General features: G+C 39.6%; 1 protein-coding gene across 1 annotated transcript in view; it reads right to left on the minus strand.

Annotated features, from left to right (window-relative positions):
- LOC150090301 (uncharacterized) overlaps nt 1-27,695 on the minus strand; it is a 50,953-nt gene that overhangs the window by 22,164 nt on the left and 1,094 nt on the right. The window lies entirely within an intron of this gene.

A 27,695-nucleotide genomic window follows, 5' to 3' on the forward strand; every position in this document is an offset into this window, starting at 1 on the left:
GAGAGAGAGAGAGAGAGACAGAAAGAAAACAAGACAGAGAGAGAGAGAGAAAGAAAGAGCAAAAAAGATAGAAAGAGTAAGAGAGAGAGAGTGAGAGAGAGAGAGTGAGAGAGAGAGAGAGAGAGACAGAAAGAAAACAAGACAGAGAGAGAGAGAGAAAGAAAGAGCAAAAAAGATAGAAAGAGTAAGAGAGAAAGAGAAAGAAAGATAGATAGATAGAGAGAGAGAGAGAGAGAGAGAGAGAGAGAGAGAGAGAGAGAGAGACAGAAAGAAAACAAGGCAGAGAGAGAGAGAGAAAGAAAGAGCAAAAAAGATAGAAAGAGTAAGAGAGAGAGTGAGAGAGAGAGAGAGAGAGAGAGAGAGAGAGACAGAAAGAAAACAAGACAGAGAGAGAGAGAAAGAAAGAGCAAAAAAGATAGAAAGAGTAAGAGAGAAAGAGAAAGAAAGAGAGAGAGAGAGAGAGAGAGAGAGAGAGAGAGAGAGAGAGAGAGAGAGAGAGAAAGAAAACAAGGCAGAGAAAGAGAGAGAAAGAAAGAGCAAAAAAGATAGAAAGAGTAAGAGAGAGAGTGAGAGAGAGAGAGAGAGAGACAGAAAGAAAACAAGACAGAGAGAGAGAGAAAGAAAGAGCAAAAAAGATAGAAAGAGTAAGAGAGAAAGAGAAAGAAATATATAGAGAGAGAGAGTGAGGGAGACAGAAAGAAAACAAGACAGAGAGAGAGAGAGAGAAAAGCAAGACACAGAGAGAGAAAACGAGAGATCAAAAGAGAGAAAAAGCAAGACAGAGGGAGAAAACGGGAGAGAGAGCAAGAGAGAGAGAGAGAGAGAGAGAGAGAGAGAGAGAGAGAGAGAGAGAGAGAGAGAGAGAGAGAACGAGAAGGAGAGGGAGAGTAAGCGACAGAGAGAGAGAGAGAAAAAGCAAGACACAGAGAGAGAAAACAAAAGAGAGAGAGAGAAAACGGGAGAGAGTAAGAGAGAGAGAAAGAAAGCAAGCAAGAGAGGGAGCGAGAGAGAGAGAGAAAGAAAAACAAGACAGAGCGAGAGAGAGAGAGAGAGAGAGATAGCAATTGAGAGAAAGAAAGAAAGAGGAGAGTAATGTGAAAATAGCAAGAAAGAGAAAGAAAGGGAGAGAGAGAGAGAAAGAGAAAGGAAGCCAAAGAGAGAAAGAGAAAGAAAGAAAAAATAAGAGGAAATACAGAGAGAAAGAAAAATGAGAAAGTGACAGAAAGAAAGGACACGAAAGTACAGAGAGAGAGAGAGAGAGAGAGAAACAGAAATAAAGAATGAAAGCAAAGCGAAAATAGCAAGAAAGAAAGAGAGAAGAGGAAATCTGAATTTGCAAGAAGAAAGAAAAAAGGAAACAGGGAAAGAGAAAGAGAGATGAGAGAGAAGGCGCGAGAAAAGGAGAAAGAAAGAATGAGAGGAAGCCGAAAATAGCGAGTGGAAAAATGAAAGAAATAATGAAAGAGGGAGCCAAGACAGAAATAAACAAAAAAAAAGAGAAAGAATGAAAGAAACAGAGAGAGAGAACAAGCGAGAGGGGGGGAGCAGAACAAATAAATGTAATAAACAATATAAAAACGAAATAAAGGAACAGAAGAAACTGTAGGCAGGGGAAATTCAAAAAGTGATACTGTATTAACATGCATTTGTAGAAATTATATTTGAAAGGGAAAAAGAGAAATGAAACGAGTGATTGGGATGCGATCCCCAGGGGAGAAAAAGAAAGAAACAAATCAGTGAAATGGGAATACTGACAGAATGGAGAATAACTTATTACTATTTGAAGGGCGTTTAAAAGAGGACTCGTTTTACGCCTTTGGGGGGGGGGGGGGGTGGAGGAGGTGGAGGAGGAGGTGGCTGCTCGATAGAGACGTCTCACGCTCACAAACACCGCCTTCCGCTGTAATTTCAGCCGCTTTTAAGTAAGCGAAGACATTCCACGATGCGCATTCACTTTCGCGATCCGGATGGCCGCTTTCCAACGAACCTCCCGGAGCAAATCCGCTTGACCCGAGGGAGGAATGCGACACACACACACGCACGAGACGCCGCTCACAGACAGACGGTATACACCGCCGCTTCGATTTATACGACACCCACCGATATCCAAATACGTGGCGAAGTTTACGCGAGCATCCCTCCGCCCCCGGCGGGAGTCAAAAAACTGCGCACCCGCGGTACCATTAAACCGATGGCGTCGTGGTTTGTCGATTTTTCAGGGGTGGCCAAAATATCTCCGAGAAAGAGTCGGCGAAACAAGTTCGCTTATTCATATCGGCAGCGTGGCGGGCTCATCGGGAAAGTTGTTTAATCTATTCACCGCGGAAGTACACGCAGAACCTGCTTAACAAGTTCCCCAAGTGGACTTCTTTTTATTGATGCAGAAATAATCGAACGGTAAAGGGAATACCAGGGATAGACGAGGGCCCAGTCAGAGAGAGAGAGAGAGATTAGAACATTTTGCTTAAAACCATACTTTCATCAACATTTATGAATAATTCGATTTAAGGTACCACTACCGAATAATTTGCAATTATACTGAAATTAGTATTAGTAAGAAAGTAAGAATGTAAGAAAGCAAGCTTATACAGCATCAGCCAAAAAAAAACCCCTCCCATTTCACCCCTTCATTCGTTCCAAATGCCTGTCCAGCTCAGTCTCAAATTTTTTTTAGGATATCAACTTTCACAACAAAAGATGGAAGTTTCTTCCACCAACCGAATACCTGCTGGCTAAAGGAAAGTTCCCGCACATCTATTCTACAACTGTCTTTCCTAAATTTCAATTTATGTCTCCTGAGGCAACCAATCTGGGTAAGAGGAAGAATCCCATCAGCATTGAGCCTGCTGAAACCTATTCAAGACTTTATACACTTCAATCAGATCACCTCGCAGGTGCCTAGTTTCTAGACACTGCAATTTGCAGAAATTAAGCCTTGGCAACAGCAACCGTTTGTTCCATTCACCAATCTCGTTGCCCTTCTCTGTACTCATTCCAGCAGCTCTACATCCTTCTTAAAATGAGGCCTCCAGACCTGTATGCAGTACTCAAGGTGTGGCCTGACCATTGCCTTATACAAGGAGTTAATCTTCCTGGCAGAAAAAGTCTTGTATATCGTTCACAAGACCCCGTGGCCTGCTCTGGCAGGCTGTCTGCACTGCACAGAAAACTTCATATCTGACTGCACAATTACCCCCAGGTCTTTTTCATTCTCCATCTCCCTGAGTGTAGTACAACACAGTTGGTACGTTTCTCTTGGGTTACTTCTACCCATACGCAGTACTTTGCTTTTGTCAATGTTAAACTTCAGTTGCCACTTCTCAGCCCATCTGCCTAACTTTTCTAGATCCTGTTGCAGTAGCAAACTATCTTTACTGTCAACAGCCCTGCCAACCTTTTGTATCATCTGCAAATGTGAACACTAAGCCTGACATACCTTGATCAATATCGTTAAAAAATACAGAAAACAATGGGTCCAACACTGAACCCTGAAGACTCCATTAATAACATTAGTCCACGAAGAGCAGGGTCCATTGATTACCACTTTCCATCTTCTCCCACTCAACCATCCTTTTATCCATAGCAGTAACTTGTCCTTAATGCCATGCTGCTCAAACTTGTACAGCAGCCTTCCATATGCAACAGTATCAAAAGCTTTCCTAAAATCGAAATACAATAATATCAAAATAATAATACCGAATAATTTGCAATTCTACCGAAATAATTGCGCCATCTAGCGAAATAATTTGCAACTACAACTACACGCTATTTAAAATTTACTTTTCTCGAAAGGGCAATGAACCGAGCTGACACAAAAATATGAGCGTACGTCGAGGCGTCTCTACTTAAAAATTCTCGAGGAATTTCGCCTAATATTCGGCGTTTCTGTATCGGAAACGGTTCATCACCCGACAGTCATTTTATAATCGCTTTTCGCTTTCATTAAATGCTGCCAAAATACGCAGCATGCAAATCGGCCCGCTGTGTTACGAGTAACTGTACAGAAGTTTAAGCAAAGAAGGTTACGCCTCCTCCTTCGAGTCAGAAACGAGCGGACCTTAAAGACAGAGAGAGAGAGAGATGAACTAAAACCGGATGTAACCTTCTTACTCCAGGCACGTCCCTTGGTATGGGGGGAAGGGGAAGGGCATCGAAGCTAGAAACAGGAACAGGAAGGCATAATCGTGGTTTTGGAAGAACTCCACCGAAAGTATCTTTGGATTATCTTGCACGACAGGGACCTGAACCGATAACGAAGGAGGGTTTTGAGTCCGGTTCTAAAAGGTGGTTTAGTCAAAAGATAAAACTATAGAAGGGTTCACTTTAGAGGAAGCTATCAGCCCTGAATTGATCACGCTGATCTGTTAGGCCTAGTTCGACTTCTTTATGGATCAACTACCTTGTGGAGTATTCAGACGATCTCCTTAAGGGGGAAATATTTTTAGACCGTTCTCGTCTGATAACCTTGTTTTGGTGTTGGTACGATTTAATACACATCTGTACGCTCACCCCTTGGAAAAATGCAATGTTCCTCCGTTTATTCTGATTGATTGACATCCAATTTAAAGCGTTTGACAGGACCTTGTGAATAGTGAAGATTAATAAAAGATGGAGGCGAGAGAAATGACTTATCTGATTGTCACGTGTCTCTTTGACGTCTCCTAAGAATACCATACCGCCCAGGTATTCGGCTTTTGTATCTAACACAGCAGTGTCTTTAAGATATTAATATAGATTATTCTTTTTTGTAGTTTAACTAAAAATAATATGTTTGGAACGAGTGGGTTGAAAGAAAAAAAAGAGATAATGAAACGAAGATGGGATAAAAATGATGTCAGTAAAGAAAAGCGGAAAAAGGAGAAACAGAAATATAAAATACAAAAATAGGAAATAGAAAACAAATAGACAACATAAAAAAATAAATAGAAAATAGAATCAGAAATAGAAAATAGAATACAGAAATAGAAACTAGAAAAATAAAAAATAAAAAAACAGAAATAGAAAATACGAAAATAATAAATAGAAAACAGAAAAATAAGATATAGAAATAGGATATAGAAAAACATATTATTATTATTGCTGCTCTTATATTATTTCTCCCTGATTGGGGGATTCCACTCCATGACGGGTACTGCTACCAAATATACAAGGTGGTTCTAATGTCTGGTGTTACTGTTGGTCGAGGAACTCTCTGACTATCCTACAGGTGTTCAGGAATGCGATTCTGGAGTTCCTTGTAGGTATTGGCTGGGAGACCTATTGCTGCTAGGCTGTTATGTAAGGTTTGGCACCATACCTGTGGTTGACACGATGATCGGGATGGTCGTTACTTCTTGCATATGCCACATCTCCTTGACTTCATGTCTCAGGTTCGTGTACTTCCTAATTTTTTCCTCATTGGTTTTCTGGACATTGCTAGTGTTGGTCGCCGCTATGCCAATCAGGCAGGTAGCCTTTTCAATCGTGTCCACGAGGGTTATGTCCGGATCTGTTGTCCAGGATAGTCTTATCCATTATTATGGGGCGATCCCAGTACAGCTTGTGGGTTCGGGTGTCTAGTACTGCCTGGGGTTCCTACTTGAAGTACGGTACACTTTCTTTGATCAACTCGTATTTCCTTGCTAGCTTGTGATCCTGGCTACCTGGTCGTGTCTACGAGCGTACTCAGTCTGGGTGATCCAACACATCACCCCGTTGGATCGTTTCTGAGGCCAGGTGGCATCGTCGACATGTGTTATCACATTCCAGGCTCCTTTGCGATGTACACTGTGCTGCCACTTTATTAGATACACCTCTGCTGTGCAAACAAATGGTTGTCTCACAACGTTGCAAGTCACATGATCACAGTTGTGGATGTAAATGCAGCAGAACAACCTTTCTAGTATCAGTTAAGCGTACAAACTGCAGCAAGATTGGGAAAAAGGAGTGATCTAACGGACTTCGAACGTGGATTGGTAGTAGGTACAAGACGTGCTGGACAAAGCATCTTTGAAACGGCAGTTCTCCTGAAATTTTCACGCACCACAGTTTCAAGAATGTATCGAGAATGGTGCAACAAACAGAAAACATCCTCTCAACGGCGCTCCTGTGGAAGAAAATTGCTTGTTGATGAGAGAGGTCAGAGGAAGATGGCTAGAATTGTGCAAGCAAACAGAGGGGTCACAAGGGAGAGATCACTAGAAAATTTCTCCCCAACGTGGAGAAATTGCATCCGAAGGCCCCGCTGTGGTTCTCACCGGGCCTCTATACAACCTTTCTACTTACCGGACACGGAGCATTCAAGGCAAAACTCACAGCCCTGGGCATCACAGAGGACCCTGCCTGCTGCTGTGGAGAGTCTGAGAGCTGGCAGCATCTCATGTACGATTGCCGGCTCTACGATGACCTTCGCTGCCAGCTCATCTCCAGGATCACCTTCTTGCCCAGAGACAGAGAAAAGCACCTACTCGACAGTAAAGAGCAATACATTGCATTCTCCAAATTCGCAGAAGACCTCTACAAGAGGAGACGTACCCTCATCGTACAACAACCAAACCATGACCAACAGCAATAAAACTAATTCAAGCTGAGAATTAGTTTCTCATGACTGCCGCATCGTGGACCCTACAAGGAAACCGATTCTACTAAGAATAAAGGACACGGCTTACAACCATTAGAATGACCACAACCCTGGACTTGTCAAAGGAACACACCGACCTGGACCGTGCAGTTCGCTGCCACCAAGCCATATTGGCGAACAAAATCGAGCACCTGACTCGATTACTTTAAACCCAAACCCAGGCGGGAAGAGGGGAGACACCCTGTTCCCCCCCTCTCTCCGCCGACCCTCCTTTTCCTTCTGGTGAGGCATGGACATGCCTCACTGACCACCTGGGGACATCTACTCTGTCGCCCCCATACTTCTACCTTTCCCCCCCAGCCTTCTGCCTCTCCTCCCCCACTCTGCCTATACACGACGCAAACGCCCTACATCCTAAATTAATCAAATCCAAAATAATTTTCGCCCAGTCTCGGCCTATCACATGCATTGCCCTGCTTCTGCAGTTTGAATGCATGGACGCTATGCGCTGTATGCAAACATTCAAAAATAAATTACAACTTCAATTTTTTTTATTATTATTATTATTTTTTTATTATTATTATTTTTTTTAATTTTTTTTATTTATTTATTTTTTTATTTATTTTTTATTTATTTTTTATTTATTTATTTTTTATTTTTATTATTTATTTATTTTTTTATTTATTTTTTATTTTTATTATTTATTTATTTTTTTAAGGTCCTAGTCGCCGAAATCTCAGGAAATTAAGCGGCAGGACCTGCTAGAGTAACTTAAGTCAAGTGAGTTTCTGGTCTGCCTCCACGGGGCGAAAGTGGGGCAACGTTGGGCCTCAGCTGGGGTCCAGCGGCTAAATGACCAGATGAACAACGGTACATGACACCACACAAATACAATTCCCACACACTTTTAAATCTCTGGCTTTTCCAGTCAACTGGTTCACCCCAATGTAAACTACGCGGAGATGGGGGAAACCCCTGGTGCCGTTGGACCCTAAACACACTTTCACTTTCACTTTCACTGTCGCACATAACGTCAGAATACAACCTTGGTACGCAGAACGAAATATCACAACGGACCACTAGTCGCACTTTGTCGCGAATGGGCTACAACAGCCGACGGCCACATCACCTACCTTTGCTATCAATGAAGAATAAGAGAGCACGCCTCCAGTGGGCACAGCAACACCAGCACTGGACTATCGAGGATTGGAAAACAGTTGCTTGGTCTGACGAGTCGAAGTTCCTGGTGCATCATGTTTATGGAAGGCTCAGAATTTGGCGAAAACATGAATCCATGGACCCGTCATGTCTGACGACTACTGTGCAAGGTGGTGGGGGTAGTGTTATGGTGTGGGGGAGGTTTTCTTGGCACACGTTGGGTCCATTGATACCCATAGATTCACGTCTGAATGCCACATCATACCTAAACATCGTTGCTGACCAAGTGAATCCGTTCATGTTGACAGTTTATCTTCAGTCAGATGGTTACTTCTAGCAGGATAATGCACCGGAGCAGAAAACCCGTATCACTATGGAATGGTTCCAGGAACATGACAATGACTTTTATTTGCTGCAGTGGCCTGCTCAGTCCGCGGATTTTAATCCTATTGAACATCTTTGGGATGAGCTGGAAAGGGCTGTTCGCTGCAGGCATACACTCCGTCGAATCTCAAGGAACTGCGTGACACACTCATGTCTGCATAGTACTCCATTCCTGCACAACGTTTTCAGCATCTTGTTCAAGCTATGCCTAGACGAATTCAGACTGTTTTGAAGGCTAAAGGAGGCTCAACACGCTACTCGGTAGGTGTACCTAATAAAGTGGCAGCACAGTGTATATTCCGATGGAAAGTTTTTATAAATTTCAGCGAATCGGTCCACCTTTAGTTCTGAAAACAACCTGGATTCCTCGTGGCATGAACCCAACGAGGTGTTGAAAGCGTGTGTCATAGGGATGCTGGTGCATGTTCGCTCAACTGCTCCTCGCATTTTTTTTTTTTTTTTTATTTATCGGATTAAGCGGTTCCTGCCAAAATTTGGCAACACCATTGTTCAATCTACAGATAATTACTGTGTACTCTCCTCTGTTCTTGCCCAATTTCAGGGCGGGAAGACCCTCTAAAATGACACATTAAAGCAACACACTCACAAAAATTGACAGTTCAAAGTCCTGGTGTTGAAGATTCCAAGCCGGATTTAAAGTGTCCGAGTACAGATTATAAATAACTCTACTCATTTCATAGTCCACAACACCATCAATTAAGATGGCTACAGCAAACCACACCAAATCACAAATCAAAGAACGGTGAGTAAAGAGTTCTACAAGGATATACATCCCAGAGTCTGCAGGAACCAGGTAATCTGCTGAGAAAAGCCTGCACCACAAGTAGCTGTCTAGACCAGAACTGCCATGACAAGAAGCTTGAGCTCTACAGTGTCTCTAACCAGCACACAAGGAGCTGCCGTGACAATCATAAAAATGCTGATAACTTCCATGAACTGCCAGTGGATATCAAGAGGAAACAGAAGGTGCCCATTGTGTGGATGCAGAAGTTTTTGCAAATTGGATGGTACTGAGAACAGTGTCCATATGCTTCTGGTAAGGAATCCGTTACAAGATGTGTTGGTGTGTCCCGTAAGGATTTGTTTTTTGTATGACTTGCCAATGCATAGTTGCGCACGCCTATACGGGTCAAACCATGGAAATCCCTTCTCTCCTTAAGATGTAAACTTTGCAAGTTTACATCTTAAGGAGAGGAGGGGATTTCCATGGTATTTGGCTGAGTTCCTTGGTGGGAAGACCGCTTCCCATATGTTAGTATTAGTAGTTAAAAAATCATGAAAGGAAGCAAGCTTATACAGCATCACTCACTTAATTTTCCAATCTCTTCTAATAATGTTTTAAATCTTTCTGTTTTTTTTTTTTTTCAAATTTATTCAAACTACTCACAACACCAAATTGAAGTTTATTCCAATAATCAATTATTCTCAGCTGGAAACAAATCTTCCAACATCTGTCCTTCTTCAATTTAAGTGTATGTCCCTTTTTGTTTACCCAATCCATTTAAAGCTTTAAACGTTTAGACATAAAAGACTTTAAACATATAAATAAATAAAACGTTTAGCAGTCTTGGGCTTGAACCTCGATCACTCAAAGCACGAGTACTTAACCCTTCATCGACATCGTAAATAAATATTAAAAACAGTCAGGGGTATAGCACCGAACCATTCATAACATTAATCCACGAAGAGCAATGCCCATTGATAACCATCTCTCACTCAACCATCCCTTTATCCATAGCAATAACTTTCCCCAGTGCTGCACTACTCCAATTTGTACAATACTGTGGGACAATATAAAAAGCGTTACTGAAATCTAACTGTATTTTGTGAAAATTAATTTTTCAACCAGTTCTTTTGAGATATATCATAATACACTGCTCGAACAGAACAAATTGTTTTTCATGAATATTTTATTGTGAACAGTGTCGCTGAATTCCGAGTATCCAATAGAAATCGATCTACCACCTTACAGAGCCGCACATTATGCAAATTATCCATGCATATAAAAACAAGCGTGGTGATCACGTCACTTCATTCCCGTTTTTTTTTGGCTTGCTCAGTGGGACAGCCACATCTCCAGTACTCGGGATGGCAAGTCATCATCGTTTAGATGATTCTTTGAAATGGCGAGCCGTTGGACCAATTGAAGCCGGGCAGTCCCAGTTGGAGGTGGCACATTGACTTAATGTGTCACGCAGTGTTGTCTCGGCACTATGGAAGCAATTTCAAGAGGCAGGAACCATTACAAGAAGAGCTGGCCAAAGTTGCCTGAGGGTTACGTCAACCAGAACAGACCGCTATCAGGCTCTAATAGCAAGACGGAACCCCCTACGTTGTCTCGTCATCAAGCGTCTCTTGAGGTTGCTGCAGCCACACGTGAAAACATTTCCAACCGGACTGCGTTAAGGAAGCTCAATTCAAGTGGACTGTACGCAAGGATTCCAGTGGTTTGTATCTCCTTAACGCTAAACCACGGCAGAGCTCGTCAAATCTGGCGTCATGAACATGTGACTTGGAATCCTGACAAATGAAGTACAGTTCTGTTGTCTGATGAGTCACGCTTTAGACCATAAACAGATTCTAGATTTTAATTCATCTGGAGACAACGAGGATTGCGGTACCATCTCGCCAACGACAGAAAAAGGGACGCTAACGATGGAGGCGATGTTCTCGTGTGGGGCGGAATAATGAGCAACAGCCTCACCTGACTTCATGTTTTTGATAACTTCCTATGTGACTGTTAGGGGGTGCGGTTAACCCAGGTTTTCTTTTGATGCACGACAACGCCACTGCATATTGAGCTCAAGTGGTTGAGGAATATCTTGAAACTGAAGATATCCAACGACTGCCAAGACCAGCACGATCACAGACTTAAATCCGATCGAACATGTGTGGGACTCTTGAGCGTCGCATTGCACGCAAACAGCCAACTCCTCTGTCACTTGGTGAGCTAAGGTCTGCGCTGGTGGAAGAATGGGATTTGTTGCTGCAGAATCTTATAAACACCTTCATATCGAGCACAGTTCATTGCTATCAAGCCTGTTTAGCCGTTTGAAGAGATCATACGCCTTACTGATATCATGTGACCATATTTTCGAGCATCTTGTATTGACTTCTGCAATGTGACTTTTTTGGTAATTCTTATACAGCCCCTCTAAAATGTCCCTTATACCTGTCCAAAGTTTCTCGCTGTCTCCTCACTTCATCGTTATTCTATGGTACCGGTCATACCAAGTTTTGTCCAGCTTCATCTCAAGCTGCATGAGTAACACCACGTTTTCTACGTGTTCTGTTAATCTTGTCGAGCAGTTTGGCTAACCAGACTGGTCAAACAAGTGTGATATTAGGGGCCACCCCGAGAACTAACTAATCAACCCACACGTATCACGATGTGTTGTGTCCATAAATTATATGCGTTCCCTGGTCGTTTTGCTGGAGATTTTAACAAAACAGCTTCTTAAGCATATCCTAACATTAATCTTATCTTTCTGCATTTCATTATTAATAAACTGATAAAATAAACGTCTTTCATGAAATTTAAGGAGGGAAGCGGGCAGTAAAAAAAGCAAGGAGAGAGAGAGAGAGAGAGAGAGAGAGAGAGAGAGAGAGAGAGAGAGAGAGAAAAGAAGACAATTAAAGAGATATTAAAGTAAAAATAAATAAAAAAAAAAAGAAGGCGAGAGAAAGAGACAATACCTAGAGACGTTCCAGGTGGATGTTAAAGATGCTCCTTTGACTGAATTACAATGAACAATCTTTTGTTACTGAAGCGAGACAGTCTTCAATAAGGTCACACCCCTCCCCTCTAAGCAGTCCCTTCTTCGGGCATTCAAAAGCAACGCGCTCTATAATACCCTGTCAAAATATCCAGCTGACGTAATGAACGCAATTGTGCCGTTTCAAAGTCAGAGGGCATTTGTGACGGTGGCTACGACCTTTTTACGGTGGCTTTGATACTTGAGGGGTTATCTTCAACGACCTATCACGTGTGCACATTCTTTTCTTTTTGCCTGGTCTGACAGCATCTCCGTTACGAACGGTACCTTACATGTATTCTGACTTCCCCCACCACCACCACCCCATTTCCTCCAAAGATACACTCCGCTGGCCTCAAGATCCTGTTTGGCACTTACTGTAATCGGGTATCAGCGGGTCCCCAGACTGCACCAACCAGTTGCTTTCGGATACAAAAGTTGGTAGTTATTATTAGTGACAATATTAAAATTGATAAAATAAATCCTTAATTTGTTTAATTATGAACTTGTCGTAATACTGCGTAATTATTTTAATTTAGGTTACTAAGTGATTGTTTAACTTTTCTTTAAATTTATATCAACAGGATCCACTTGAAGAGCCCTCAAATGGAGCCCAAAGAAGTTGTAATCACCTAAACAACAGTTATATTCTGAATATAGTCCTCATATGCTGTTCATTCACATTGTATGCAAAAGACCTTGGTTCGAATCCTTGAAACTCTGAAGGAATTTTTATAACCTGCATATTCACCGTGGCTGAGTTAGTCAGTATCGGGCGAGACATTCCGCGCAGCTCCTTCATCACCGCCTCCACTGTCCCTTTCTCTTATGTTTGAGGGATGGTACCTCATTCCTCGCTGTCTCCAGATGAAATAACGTCTAGAATCTATTTGTAGGCTAAAGTGGGACTCGTTAGAGAACAGAACTACACCACGTTTTTTACGTGTTCTGTTAATTTTAGAAGCATTGGCAACTAAGGCCATTTTGCTCCGTGTATATTGTCTTTAAATTGTGTGTTTTGAGGTCGATTTTTTGTTTGCTGGACGAAAACCCTGAGCTTCCGGAAAGAAAAAATTATTCCACCCTCGCCTGAGGCCCACTAACTCAGCCACGTTGTGAAAAAGGCCCATAATGGTTCCTCACGTCATCGACAGCACTCAGATGTTTTCCACCCGGTGTGGGGAGGACGCCGATTCTACCAACTGTGTTACCCACGAGGTGTAGATGGAAGGTGGTATCCTTTCAAATTAGATTTTCAATTGCTCTTTGATAAAAAAAAAAAAAAGAAAAACTAATATATATTCAAAAATTACCTTGATAATGATACATTCCAGCCAGTCTAACTGAATAACAATTTTTCTTTCAACCACATTCAGCTTGAAAGAGAAAACTGAGTAAATTGAGGTTAAAAAAAAAAAAGCAGGAAAGACACGAAAACATGATGTCATGCATGTCTGAGTAGACAGATAAGGCGTGTCCTAATTACATTTCTTTTAAGATAAAAACGAATTCGTAAAAATCATGTAACAGTGGTCTCATATTTATGTGAAAGCAAAGTTTCCTCTAAACTTTCATTTGGAATCAGTAACGATTCAGCCTCATAAAAAAAAAAGTCAGCCTTTTTAGCGGCAAACAATAATTGTTTTGCGCTTTTAAAAATATAAAACAAACATAGGAAACAAACAATCACATGACTATCAGCCAGCTCTGATATTCAACTGCACGAGCGCCACCTTTAATAATTTTATTAAGCAGACTATCTTGTACAAGAAAAAGTATTAAAATTAAATTTGCAAAATAAAAATTAGAAGCTTTCAAAAATAATTTAATATGTATTCTTAGGTGACTTAAAATAAGCAAGTTTTTTTAAAAATGAAATATATTTAATTAAAACAGCATTAATGTGTCTACAAGAAGTTGAAATATGATTATGCACATAGGCTAAGCCACGAACAGAACAAACAATCACGTGACTACCAGCCAGCTCTTAAATTCAACTCCACGAGCGCCACCTTTAATAATTTTATTAAGCAGACTATCTTATACAAGAAAAGACATTAAAATAAATTTGCAAAATAAAAATTAATTTAATATTTATCATTCAAGTGACTTAAAATATGCAAAGTTTTTTTAAATAAAATATATTTAATTAAAACAGCGTTAATGCGTCTACAAGAAAATTACTAGACTGTTTATATTTATTAAATATTGAAATATGATTGTGCAGTCAGGACAGGCTAAGCCAATGGTTTCTTTTGCCACGTGATCTACCATTCTCATTGATTTCTCTCTTAAAATTTATTTATAGATTGTCATAAAGCTGAGGCATGAGATGTAAGTAATTCAGTCTAGAATGCCGTGAAAACACATCTACCTACAGTAGCAGATAAAAAAACGGAAAATAAAAGAAACATCAAAAGAAATTTCGCACGCAAACAAATACTTGACACGCATGAATTCGCTAGGAGAAGACATTCACCGAGATGGAACGAACATCTACTATAATTGATGTGTGATTATTTCTAAGTACACTGTTTTCGCGTCTTTACGGCTACAGGAATTGGGGATTACTGGTTTCTAGCGTGTGTATATTTAGAGACGTAAAGACATAGCAGGAGGAGAAAGAAACAAGAGCTGAACAGCTTCGCGGATCTGGTATTTGTAAGGGGGATGGATGTCTTACTGCTTGAATTATTGGGATAGTAGTGATTATTCGCTTTCAGGAAGACGGAAGAACGCTTTTTTCATTTCTTGAAAAGAGTGGTAAAAAGTACGTGTTGTAATTGGGGTTTACACCATAAGAGAATGTGGCATCTACTAGCGTTTAATATTACACTTTTCGATCATTAGACCTCATCAGGTTCAAATTGATTACGTCATCACTCAGTCGAAACTTGACAGACAAAGACCAGTTTTCAGTAAAATCTGAGGTGGTTCATTTTCATTTACGTATTTTGTTTTCATTCGAAGTAAATAAGCAAGCGCTTACATGAGCAGAAGTTGGTGTGGACGGCATTCACTCCGACTATACACGGTTCATTTACTCCAGAAAAGAAATTTTGCACGACTTTCATTCCCACGGTAATTTTCCGTCTTTCCAGTTTTTACCTTCCTCGCTTTTGATCCTTATAGGAACGTAATAGCTGTCTTTAAGATGCGCTCTCTCACCATTTAGTCTTATAACCTGTCTGGTTAATTTTCCGTGACCAACACACACACACACGAGGAAGAAAAGGGAATAATTTTTGGAGGGGAGGGAATTAGAATACTTTATCTCCTAAATAATTCTATTGTAAAATTTCCCACGTTTAGTCTTAGTTGGTAATTTAAATTCCAGAATAAGAAATCGCCTTCTGATATGATAATTTATTTGCAGCATAATGGAACGTATTTTAATCTTCTTTCAAGATGGATTAGCTAAATGAAAATGAAATCGTTAGAATATCACTGGATCCCCTTCCATGAACTGCAAAATTTCCTTTATGTGGAACTGTAAAAAAAAAGGAGTTCTAAATAGGAGACACTTAAATTTGAGTTTCGAAAATCTTTAAAAATTGAATGCAATCTTTTACTTCCTCTCATTATGATTCTAAAGAAGACAAACAGAACAATACCGGTATGTAACCGGAATACTGAGTTTTCGGATTACTGAAACCCTTCTGGGTACAACACATTATTTCAAGCTAGTTCTAACCAGTATGCGTGAACAGCGTTCCCATTTCTATTTGTTTATGCGTTACCTTCCATTTTTCAATTAGCTAGTAAGGACATAGCCGTCTTCGTTAATGGAGAATCAACTTCCTGGATCTAGTCATGTGTAATAATAATAAAATAAATAAATAGTTTCACACTCAGTAGAAATATTTAATGATGGATTAAATCCATATCATACAGTATAGTTGAAAACACAGATTTTTAATAATGGATAAAACCATTGGAAAAATTATATTAATAATTAAAACTAATTATTAATATAAATTTAATATATTTTATAATTTTATTTATCAATTAATATTATAAAATTCACTTGTAAAACGAGAACCGATTATAAAATCAGATCCTCTTTGATCACCCCATGAGAAAACCCCATGTACTGTCAGCAGAGAACTCTTCATATCTGATTGCACAATTACCCCCAGGTCTTTTACATTCTCCTAATATTATCCTGACTGTGGTACCACACAAGTTGGTACGTTAATCCGAGATTACTGGTCCAATATGAAGTACCTCGCAGTTATCAATGTTAAACTTCCATTGCCACTTCTCGGGCTATCTGCCTAATTTTTATAGACCATGTTCCATAGCATACCTTGATTACTGTGATTAACTATCCTGCCAACCTTTGTATCATCTGCAAACTTAGAATTAAGCCTGATATATCTATATCATAGATATATCTATATCATAAATAAATACTGTAAACAACAACGTTCCCAAAAACTGAACTCTGAGGTACCCTGCCAATATTATTACTCCACGAAGAGTAGTGCCCATTGATAACCACTCTTTGTCTCGACCATTTCTTTATCCAGAACATTCTTCCTCTTGCTCAGATTACAAACCTGATGGGGGATATATTCAAATTGAGGAAAGACAGTTGTAGAATAGATGTGTGGAAATTTGTCTTTAGCCAGCGGGTAGATGATTGCTGGAACTGACTTCCATCTATTGTTGTGGAAGTTGATAGCTTAAATAAATTCAAAGCAGAACTAAACAAACATTTGGAGTGAATGGATGAATGAAATGGGAAGGGTTTTTTTTTTTTTTTTTTTTTTTTGGCTGATGCTGTATAAGCTTGCTTTCTTGCGTCAGCTAATGCTAATGTAAGGAAAGTTAATGCTTTGGGTCAAAATTATTTTTTTTTTGCACCCATTCCATTGTTATTGTGTCATAGCATCCACTCAGATTGGTGAAACAAGACAGCCCTTAACAAATCCATGCTGTGACTGCAATATAATTGTATCCCTGTCTAGATGGTTCTGCATTACTTCTTTTAACAGGTGATTCCATTATTTTCCCTGGAGAATGGATCCTAGAACTTTATCCCCAATAACTGTGGTCAGTGGTTAATTAATGTTTAGAGGATCTGCTAAAGGTTTGATTTTCTGTATACTGTAATTTAATGTTTAAATTAGGTATTTAAGCTTGACGTTATTCGATTCCCTTATGTTCTGTTTTCTCCAATGCGTATTTAATCGGGAATGCGTAAAAGTAGCTGTTCTAATGCAACTGAGAATTAGTTCATAAAAACAGTATTAAATTACACCCCACCGATGTTTTCCGCGTTCTATCATTCAACTTTTTTTTATAATTTTACGATTACAAAAGTCGTAAACGCCAAAATCAAACATTTTTAAAAATAAACTTTCACTATTATCGTGGCTTTCGCCTTCCAATAATTTTAAATTTTGTTTTTTTCCTGTGAATATTATACTGATTAAAGCCATCAGCAGGAATGTCCTCACAAGTGAAAAGAAGGATATTTTCATCCCGCCTTATATCCCTCCATTTTATTCCTAAGTTTCGTTAAATAAAAAAAATGTTTTGCAAACAGATTGGAGTCTTAACATATCTCATCTATTTTCTATATATCATACATCTTTCTCACTCAACGTATACTGCCACTAAGACTTTACAATAAAAACCATGGCACAGCTGACCAGGCGTTAATCTTCATAGAATGTATGTAGAGTGGTCACATGACCTGGTTTTTAGAGAACCAGTTTCTCATGTACTTAGAGGCTATTGTTCTTAATTCTTCATTCAGCTATTCATTTTATTCGATGATGGGTGAAAATAACCAACAAAGAAACTGTAGGACTAAAGGATTCCCATTCTGCATTCTCAAGATTTTCAGCCCCTTTTTCATCAATGTACTCCTCCAATTTTTCAACAGAATTCTTCAATCAGCGTGCATTCATTAGCATTAGCATTAGTAGAGGTATGTGATGCAAAAAAGCAAACTTATACAGTATCATCCCCCCAAACCCCTTCCCATTTTATTTATCCATTCCCTACAAACCATTATCTGGTTCTTCCTTGAATTTCTTTCAGCTATCAACAGATGGAAGTTTGTTACACAGTCAACAACTCGCTGGCTAAAGGCAAATTTTCGCACATTTATTCTGCAATTGCCTTTTCTCTAATTGAATTTATGCCTCCTCAAGTGAGTAATCTGAGCAAGAAGAATAAGTACCATCAGCGCTCAACTTGCTCAAACCATTCAAAGCCTCAAACGCCTCAATCAGATCACCTCGCAAGTGCCTAGTCTCCAGGTGCTGTAATTTGCAGAAATTAAGCCGTTCTTGGTAAGAGCATCCCATTTGTTCCCCTCATCAATCTTGTTGTCCTTCTCTGCACTCGTTCCAGCAGCTCTACGTCCTTCCTAAAATGAGTTCTCCAGACTTGTATGCAGTATTCAACGTGTAGCCTGACTATTGCTAAAGTATAATCACTTTTTCTTGCTAGGAAATTTCCTGTATATCACTGACAAAAACCCAATGAACTGTCCTGGCAGCCAGTCTGCACTGCTCAGACAACGTCATATCTGAATGCATAATTATCCCCAGATCTTTTTCATTCTTCGCTACCGTGAGGGTAGTACCACACAGTTGGTACATTACGCTGGAATTTCTGCTAAGCATATGCAGTATCTTGCATTTGTCAATGTTAAACTTCAGTTGCCACCTCTCAGCCCACCTGCCCAACTTTTCTAGATCCTATTGCAGTAGGGTACTGTCATTAACAACCCTGTCAACCTTCGGATCGTCTGCAAACTTGGACATTAAGCCTGATATACCTTCGTCAATATCATTAATAAATACAGAAAAAAATGGACCCAATACCGAATCCTGGAGAACTCCACTAATAACATTAGCCCACGAAGAGAAATGTCGATTGATTACCACTCTCTGTCTCCTCCCACTCGACCATCCCCTTATCCATAACAGCAACTTGCCCTTAATGCCACTCTGCGCTATGTGCAACAGTATCAAAAGTTTTCCTGGAATCCAAGTATATCATATCAAAAATATTTTTTTGCATCTAGTTTTTTCTGACCACATCTTAGTATTCAAACAAATTGGTCAGACTAGATTTTAGCCTGACGTAGCCGAGCGGTCAGGATCGAGAGTGCATAGTACGCGTTCCTTGAGTGGACGGGGTTCAAGCCCGTGACTAATAAATACGATAAATATTTGTATTGACGATTTATTGTAAACTCTACTGACTTGGTTGTCGTGCCGGAGTATAAACAGAAAATTTATTTTATTTCTCTTTAACAAACTCATGCTATGTCTGAAATATAACTGCATCTCGTCTAGATGATCCTGCAATGCTTCTTTAACCAGTGGCTCCATTATTTTACCCGCAACAGAAGTAAAACTAATAATAGGTCTGTAATTATCATGTCACCCTTTGATACCGCAATTCCTTGGTACATTCGTACGTTTCCAGTCCGTGGGGACCAACCCTGAATCCAAGGGAATCAATGCTTGACAGCGTAAGACGTAGAGGGAGACAGGAGTCGGGGTGCTCCCCTCTTGCCCTCCTAGGGCCAGAGATTAATGTGGATACCGATGGAGCATCAATTCGCCTCGTTATATGCCGTGCAAGCCTGAGGACATTTTTTGTCATGATGATATGTCTCCAGGGAGTGGTGCCCAGATTTGCTTGTAGGATAGATCTGGAGATAGTTAGGGGGTGGCCTTCCACCCTGTTCATCCATCTAAGCAACCAGTACTCTAAACTGAGATACTTCTGAAGGTATGAGGCAGGGGCAGATGACCAAATTTCTGAAGCATAGAGAGGAATCGGCGTAATACACCTCAGGATGTGCCGAACAAGCAGCGCTGGCTGATGCACACCAACGAGCTCTTATATCTGTGTGATACCACGTTTCTGATATCCCAACAATATTCGCCTGTGATGTCTTGACCAGCACTTCAAATTCATCAAATTTATTTACTCTACTCCTAGCACTGGCATACATGCAAGTATGCATGCACCTATTCTTACTTTTAGTTACTCTTACACAGCCCATAATGTTCCATGATGACTCCCAGCAGTGCTGTTTGAAATCCCTGGCACCTTGCTTTCCAGCCTGCTGCTCGTTCCAATAGTAGTGCAATAATCACTTTCACCTCTGCCTGCGACTAGTCTGTAAATCCCCCCAAGCTAGCAGTTTTCCAACCCACCTAACACTGCGTCGATAGCATCAGCAAATATTCTTGCACCCTTTCTATTTAAGTGTATCCCATCCTTGTACTGTAAAAGCAATTTCTCCTGTTTTCATGCTAATTCTCCCCTTCCTTCTAGAGGTTACATAAGTAAAGAAGTCTTTGCTGTTTTTCTTTGCATGCTTTGCCAAAGATTTCTCCTAATCTGCCTTCCCTTGCCTAACCTCCTTTGTGATTTGATTACAGACTAGCTTATATCTACCATAGGCATCTGTGTCTCTTGATAATTTATATGCGTCCCATGCATTTTTCTTCTCTGCCGTGAGTCTCACTAGACCGTCTGACATCAATTTAGGCCTAAACCTTGAACAGTATTTCTTAGTTGGTATAAAAAGCCTAGTAGCGTCCAAGATTAATTCCGTGAATGCTTCCCATTTGCTGTTGGTAACATGATCAGTTGGTCCCCTTTATAGAATTTAAAACTGCCTGAGACCACTGTAGTCACCTTTACGAAAGCAAAAACCCTTCCCTTCCCTTACTCAAAGAGGTAACTCTGATGGGAGTTACCTCTTTGAGTAAATCCCACATCAGTACACTGTCATCACTGCCACTAGTGATGATAATGTACATCACGAGATCTGTGTCAGAAAATAAACAAAAATCGTATAAAATTTACAGGCCAATTCCAATTTCCATTCGATGTTATATTCATTTTTTAATCATTTTTCAAGAGCTGCAACGACCACTGTATCCGCCACAGGTCAAGTTACCTACATTGAATCTTGAAGGATAAATCGATAATTACCAACCTCACTTTGGTATGGTTCAAACCATTTGGAAAGATCCAAAGCGCATTAACAGAGCCAACAAATCAATGTCGTGATTCATCGACACCAAAGCAGCGTTCTGGATGACTGTTGCTGTCCTAGATATCTTAAGAAAATTGCTGATTAACCGAGAAATCCGCATAGCTCATGACGGAGGCTCCTACAATCTCACCGTGATAGAAGCTCGCTGGGGGTAGTCTTTCTGCCAGGAAGGGATTAAGGGCGTACCCAAAAGGGAATTTTGGGTACGCCCTTGATCTCTTCCTGTCTCTGCACAAACGCTTCATCTCCTATGCAGATGATCTGATGTTCGTCACCACACAGATGTTCGGAATCCTCCAAAATGCTTCTGTACAATTCTCGGAGTGACGAACATTAGGTCATCTTACATAGGACTGAAGTCCCAAGCATAACAGAGATGCTATCACACCCAGTGTGTTTTACACTCAGAAGTAATAACTGGCATCTTCAGTCCTAAGCAGCCCGACTTTAAGTGGCTTAAAAGAATACTACCAATTCTTTGACAAGCTGGACATTGTCAGCAGATGTGAGTACGCAGACAAGGACTACAGAAACGTTATTTCTAGGAACGTATCTCCTTTGCCAAGCCGTTCCAAGTTTTTCCTGTGTTCACAATCTTCAAGATCTCCTAAGTGGTATTGCTGGGAGTCACGATTGGAAACAGTTTGGTTGAGAAGATCTAGATTGATTCCTGAGTGCCTCTTTTTGCCTCGTTCCAGCTCAACACTTGACTTTATTTTTTTCGGTTCTCATAATCGGTTCACATTAGTTTTTGATATACTCCAAGTTCACTGAACTTGGAGTATATCAAAATGTAATTTCCTCATGTAAATAAGAAACTGCTGTTTCTGGGAGAAGTGTTTCCTTCAGATTGGTTTCTATATAAAAAGAGAAATATATTAATGAGTTTGGTAACGAAATAAAATCGCGTTTTATTTATTTCAGGCGTGAGCAAATAAGGAAGGGTATGCACTAAACACCCGGGAGAAACAGGCTAGAAATAGGTTAATTCGCTGGGTCAAAGACTAATTTTTAACCAAGTTGGCGCTTATGAAATATCGCCAAATAATAAAAAATATTTTGTCACTTTGATAAATGGAATTTAAATACCATTAAACGTCACTAAATAAAGTAACCTTTACTAAATAAAAGTTAGAACACAGTCGTATAATAACATGGCTTTAATATTTGGTAAAATTTCCCAAATTGAGAGCTAATTTAGTAATACAGTTAATTCTTAAAAAGGAAACTAATTCGTATATTACAGATTATACTATAATTTTTCATAACCCACTTTTGCTTTCAACCTCTATCTTGGAATCTAAGATGTAAAGAATTCCTTCTACCACTGTATAATTATCCGTTATATCTGAGGGAGGAAGCTTATTGTACTATTTTACCTTGTACAATTAAAATTGTGACCAAAATCGTAAAAATCACGTGGTGGCAAATCTCAGCTGTAAGCAAGACGTCTGAAAACCCTCCAGCGCATTTTTAAAGCAAGGTCGGATTCAGGATGGAAAAGTGTGGTCATTCTTTATCACGAAATAGGATGATTCCTTCTGTCACTTGAGTTTGAATAATGAGCGAATTCGAACTGCTGGTTAAAACAAGTAACGCGGACATAATAGGGCTTACGGAGACGTGGTGCCACCCGGAAATTGGGGATGATGAGTTTCAGTACGGCTTGTATAATGTATTTAGGAAGGATAGGTTAGATAGAAGGGGTGGTGGGGTATTGCTTCTTATCAGAAGCAGCCTGAGTGCGACGATAGCTTTCCCAGATTCAGACATTTCACATGCTAGTATAGAGTCTGTATGGTGTGAGATAGTTGGAAACAAAGGTACAATGCGAGTAGGCGTAATCTACAGACCAGGTGATTGTGAAGACTATGACAAAAGCCTCTACATGCAAATGGAATGGGCAAGTAAGCGTCAATGCCTTATTATGGGTGATTTCAATTTGCCTCTAATTGATTGGAGTAAATGGGAAGGAAACTCGACATGGGGAACAAAATTTTTAAATCAACTAGATGACTGTTATTTGTATCAACATGTCAGGGAAAGTACTAGAGAAAAGAATATCCTAGACCTCATCATCACACATGAATCAGATGGCATAACAGGGCTGACAGTAGAGGAACCAGTAGCAGGAAGTGATCACGGAGTTCTACGGTGGATGATGACGAGAGAGGTAGCAGAAGTAAAAGGCAAAGGAATGGGTTTTAATTTCAGAAAAGGAAATTACGATGCCTTAAGGTACTACATGGCCTCTATTAACTGGGTAGATATCGCGCAGAGAATGAATACATTTGAACTGTGGTACGCTTTTAAAACATTAATCACCGATGCCTTGAATGCGTATATACCATTAAAAAAATACTCCACGAGAAGGGTTCCAAGTTGGATGAATAGTGAAGTTGCCACGTTACTTGAGCAGAAAAAGGTGGCATGGAAACGTTACAGAGCAATAAAAAGTACTGAAGCCTATAACAGCTACAAGGTGATGTGTAATAGAGCCACAGAAAAGGTTCGACAGGCAAAGGCAGTTTATGAGAAATCACTAGCAAACAGAGCAAAGAGGGGGGATAAAGAATTCTTCACATATATAAATGCCAAGAAGAGCAGGACAAACCAGATCGGACCTTTACGTAAGGGAAAGGGGATAGTAATAAATACACCAGCTGCCGTTGCAGATGAACTCAACAGTTATTTTGCATCGATATTTACAAATGAAAAGCCTTTTGTGGCAATGGGAAATTGTGGGAGCGAAGTTAAAAAATATGTAATTAATGATATTGAAATTTCGCAAGATTATTTAATGAAAAAACTTTCAAGCCTACAGACTAGTAAGGCTCCTGGAGTTGATGGAATATACCCTATAATCTTGAGAGAGGCGGCAAGCGAGTGCATTGAACCACTGAGGCTGGTTATGCGAGCATCACTAGACTCTGGGGAGATTCCCTTGGATTGGAAAAGTGCAAATGTATCTCCCATACATAAGGGTGGCTCTAAAAGTGAAGTGGGAAATTATCGACCTGTCAGTCTGACTTCAGTAGTAGGGAAAATCATGGAGGCATTGATCAAGGGTGGAATTCAGGATCATTTGGATCGAATTGAAATTCTCAAGGATACTCAGCATGGTTTTGTAAAGGGAAAATCATGTTTAACAAATCTGGTTCGCTATTTCGAAAGGGTCACTCACGAGCTGGATTTAGGGAATAATTTCGACATTGTTTATTTAGATTTCAGCAAAGCTTTTGACTCAGTCCCACATGAGCGGTTGCTTTATAAGCTGGAACAGGTTGGAATCACTGGAAAAATCCTTAGATGGATAGAAGGATGGCTTCAGGGCAGGAGGCAGAGGGTTGTGATAAATGGCTATTCCTCGGATTGGGTTGATGTAAGAAGTGGGGTTCCCCAAGGATCAGTATTGGGACCACTGTTGTTTTTAATTTTCATAAACGACATTGATGAAGGGATAGAGGGCGTGATGTCTAAATTTGCAGATGATGTTAAAATTGGTAGAGTAGTTAATGATCACTGTCAAGCTGAGCTTCTTCAGAGAGACCTAGATAGACTTCAAGAATGGTCAGAAAAATGGCAGCTGTGCTTTAATCCAACAAAGTGTAAGGTATTACACCTGGGAAACAGTAATCCCAAAAACACTTATTCACTTGGTGGAGTTCAACTAAACCCAGTACTGGAGGAAAGGGACTTGGGTGTTACGATACGGTCAGACATGAAATTCTCTGAGCATTGTAAACAGGTTGCAAGGAAGGCCCATGGTGTCCTATCGATGATCTATCGAACTTTTGCAAGTAGAGATAGGGACGTGATAATCCCATTATATAAGGCCTATGTTAGACCACACTTGGAATACTGTGTTCAAGTATGGAGACCGCACCTAAAGAAAGACATCGAGATTCTTGAAAGGGTGCAAAGAAGGGTAACTCGCCTGGTGAGATCGGCAAAAGGGCGTCCGTATGAAGAAAGACTTCGAATATGTGGGTTGCAGAGTTTGGAAACTAGACACCTTAGGGGAGATTTGATTGAGGTGTTTAAGGCTCTGAGAGGCATCAGTAAAATGAATGAGGACAAAATTTTCAAGATTATAAATGATGCTAGAACTAGGGGACATAAATTCAAGTTACGCGGGGAAATGTTTAGATTGGACTGCAGGAAGTTTTATTTTAGCCAGCGAGTTATAAATTACTGGAATAAGTTGCCTTCATGGGTGGTAGAGGCCGACAGTTTGGGGAAATTCAAAGGTCATCTGGATAGTACTTTCGGGTAAGGGAAGCGCATAGGATGATAGGATTAATTTCCTTTTTATTTAATTTTTAATTTCATTTTATTATTTTTATTTATTTATTAATTATTATTATTTATTTATTTATTTAATTTTTGTTTTTATCATTGTTTTGTTCGGATTTTTTTTTTTTTTTTTTTTTTTTTGGCTGGTGCAGCATAAGCCATAGGCTTTCTTGCATCATACGGCCGTTACTAATACTAATACTAATACTAATACTGAGGCGCAAGTGTTAAGTTCCAGCGTATAATTTTAAGCTAATCTTGGAATCTACGAGAGTTCTTTGAAGTCTAACAGCAAAAAGACCACTGTGGTTGAAGAAAAGAGTCAACGTAATCTTTCTTGCAGAGATCTAAAGCACTGGTCCGTTTTTGGACACGCTGTCTACATGAAATTCCATTCAGAAAATTACATACACAACCGTAACAAAGAGAAAATGAAACGACAAAGAGAAAACATAATAAAAAATAATTATTTATGATATTTTATATAATATTTTATGATTTGTAATACCAATGCTAATACTAATTTAGATATTTCTATAATTACATTTTCGTGTACGTATACACTGATAATCGCATATATATTTCAGATAAGCACATTTTTCAATAGGAAAAAGAGTGAATCTATTCTGATTGGCAACTTTATTAGATACACCTATCTAATACTAGCGAGTAGGTCCCTCTTTAGCGGTATAACAGCCTGCATTCGTTATGCCTTGGTGTCGAAGCATGCCAAGGGCTCCTTAGACGAAAGATTTAAGACTCCTTTAATCTTTCGTCTTGCCTATTGTGGTACTTAAATGTACACATGCAGCATCCCTACGAGTCCACCTGCTTGATATTCCGTAGTATGAATAGTTGTTATTGAACTGCTCCATTTCATGAAAAGGGTAGGTGTACATAATAAAGTGGTCATTCAGTTTATTTTAAATATATCACTACGAAAATATTTGCAGCTTGGACATTTTATCTTATCTGGATACTTAGCAGTAACGCCTTTTATTGTTCTCTCATACGCACTTTGATTGTTCTGGCTTCCTTCCCATTCCACCTACTCAGAAGACCCGCCTATGCTAAAATGCCTGCACTATTTCTCGAATCCGGTTGTGTTCCGGTTACTAAAAGTAGAATAATCACAAAGTGTAACTATCCCTTCCCCCAGAGACAGAGAGAAAGAGAGGGAGAGATTTTCTTTCAAAGGTTTAAAAATCTATATCCATTTAAAAGAATTTGCATAAATTGATGGACCTATCAAGTATATTTAATGTTCAGAAGAGCAAAATTTTGAACTTATGTGCCTTCAAGCACGTATATTACCTCAGTTGGTTTCAATAAACATAACTGGTATTAGTATGAATAGTGGCAAATAATGCAAGGAAGCGGGCTTGTACAGCATCAACCAAAAAGGAAGTTCAACAGTTTCTATCCATCCCTCTAACAATTTGTGTAAATAACAAAATTTCAGCGCTTATCAATCCACTGCAGGATGGAAGCCGCTTCAACAAGTTATGTTGAGGGAAATGGACCATAATCTGCCATGTTGGTCCAGTGGGGGGTTAGCAGATCGACCGTATTTAGCAGTGAGGGGCTTGAACGCCGGTCTACTCAAAGAACGTGTGCTACTACACTCTCGCTTCTGACTACTCGGCTACGGAGACCTATTCAATTTGTATAATTCCTTCTTAAATTTATTCAAACTACCCACTTCTACAACACCAGATGGAAGTTTGTTCCACCAATCAACTATCCACTGGCTGGAAGCAAATTTCCATAGTCACAGCAAGAGGAAGGATGCCATCGGCATTTACGAGTGACTTACTCAATCTATGCAAAGCTTCAACCGTTACCATTTGTAGAAGCAAAATTAGATATAATGGCAATGAAGTTTACATTTGCTACTTGGTATTACCTATCATTCATGCGGTAGAACACAATGGTTATAATCAGTATCTTTCCCCACATTGGGTAGAAAAGGTCCAGGTTCGAATCCATCAATGACACGAGAATTTTTTGTTTGTTTGTTTGTTTTTTTGAACTCTGTGGCTGTGTTAGTTCGTCTCAGGTACTCTCATCTCTCAATTTGGTGTCCAAGTAATTTCCTGCATGTCATCTGTTCACCTGTGTATTTTAAAATAATAAATTTTTAAATAATTCTTTAATAAGCAGCGCAACTTCGAAATTAAAATGACATCCAATTATAGAAAAGCATTTTTATTTTCAAAATTAATAATACATTACGATCAAATATTATAACATGTCATATTACTAAATTAACTAGAAAAAAATTTAATATAAGTACCGTATTTATTTAATTCCCATTTAACTTAAATAACCAAAGTTTTTTATATATAAAAATCAGATAAAGTAGCCAAAATTCTTCAAATTAGAAATTAACTTTACAAACTAGCATTTGATTGTGACAAAAATAAAAGCAGTGAATTTATATTCAGTATTCTTTGACTTGCAGCGCCCCCTTTTG

Source organism: Mastigoproctus giganteus, chromosome 2 (genome assembly GCF_048544385.1).
Source record: "Mastigoproctus giganteus isolate SK-2022 chromosome 2, ASM4854438v1, whole genome shotgun sequence".
Taxonomy (NCBI): Eukaryota; Metazoa; Arthropoda; class Arachnida; order Uropygi; family Thelyphonidae; genus Mastigoproctus; species Mastigoproctus giganteus.